Below are 1500 nucleotides of genomic sequence, written 5' to 3'. Positions count from 1 at the left end.
CAGCTTATATAAAATTAGATCTATAAACTTCAAAAAGCAAAGCGGAAAATTTGCGTCTTTGCAGTATCTGGTAAATAAGCTGTCTAACTGAAATAGGACTGAAAGTTGTCATGATTTCTAACTTCATGGAATAGTCCAACAAGTAAGGATGTTTTCAAACTGGAGAACTGTAAACAATATCACAGCCTTGATCCAAGACACAGAATTGCAGAGGATAGGAATTACAAGGCTGTTTTGGAACCTGGGTCAAATCAGGCTGAGAACTGTCTTGTGAAACAGCTTCAGGGCAGCAACAACAATAATAGAAGTCTGAACTCAGATTCCCCAAACTAATTTCAGCTTCTTTACTTCTGTCTCTCTCTAGCAAACAGCAATGTTCATACATAAACCAGTGCAGAATTTAGGTGGGTGACACTTAGCTGCATTTGTTATTTCCAGAGTGACAGATGCAAAAAGCAGTAAAATTTTATTCTGAGCATAAAGAGATGCAGGTCCACATATGAAGGTGAATCACTTATCTCTGTGTTGTCATCCTATTACAGGGGTTCTATACTGCTGTCTCCTACCACAAAAGTTTCATACCTTCCTGGTGCTTTCTCATGGGCAGCTCCTCAGGGCACTGACTCTCTCTCTTCTTCACAAAGCAGCTAACTGACTCCAATACCCTTCTCACCCAGCCACCCCACTCTTTTATAGCATCTTCGTCTCATTGCTTACAGCTGTGGCCTGGTAAAGTCAGGCCTGTTCCTAATCTTTGATAATTGGCTCAGCTGCAACTCCTTAGGACTAAGATTACTTTCTACACTATCTTAATTTTCTTATATTCTATCCCCTTACATCTCTGCACAACTCCTACACCTGGATGCCTGGGGAGGGAGAGAAGTACCCACCAGTCACGGTGTGGTGATGCTTCTATGAACCCATCCCCTTTCTCTTTGAACTCACTCAAAACTTTCAGTATTGGTAAAATCCAGGGGAATGGAGATTTTCATTTTACTTTGGCATGATATGAGTAACCAGTGCTTCTTTGTTGGGGTGCGTTTGTGTTCGTGCTTTATTTTGCACCTTGTTCCATTTCTTCCCGCTGTTCTAAAGTTAAGTTTTATGAGTTTTAAGTTTAATTCCAATTAGTTTGTATTATCCCAAGATGGCGACCTGAGCAAAGGGGATTTCCAGTGCCCCCTCCTCACCCCTATGTCCGTTACTTGTCAATCTTGCCGGGCCCTCCTCAGTTTATGTTAATCTACTTGTCAATCCTCATGTTCCCCTGGCGACCCCCTTGTCCATCACCCCCAGCCCACTCCCCAGATCTGGAAAGTTCCCCAGGGTCTGGGAGGTGATTGGGTCAGGGGGGGAGGCCACTCCTATGTTATCTCTTGATTTGTTCTTTGTAATTATGTAATGTCTTGTCATTGGTTCTATTCTGTTCTCCCTCCCCCTGGGGTCGGTGATAAAAAGCCAGACCAGGGGGAGGTTCGTGGTCAGTCTTCTGTGACCCCC

Source organism: Geospiza fortis, unplaced genomic scaffold (genome assembly GCF_000277835.1).
Source record: "Geospiza fortis unplaced genomic scaffold, GeoFor_1.0 scaffold424, whole genome shotgun sequence".
NCBI lineage: Eukaryota > Metazoa > Chordata > Aves > Passeriformes > Thraupidae > Geospiza > Geospiza fortis.
This window is presented reverse-complemented; position numbering follows the sequence as displayed.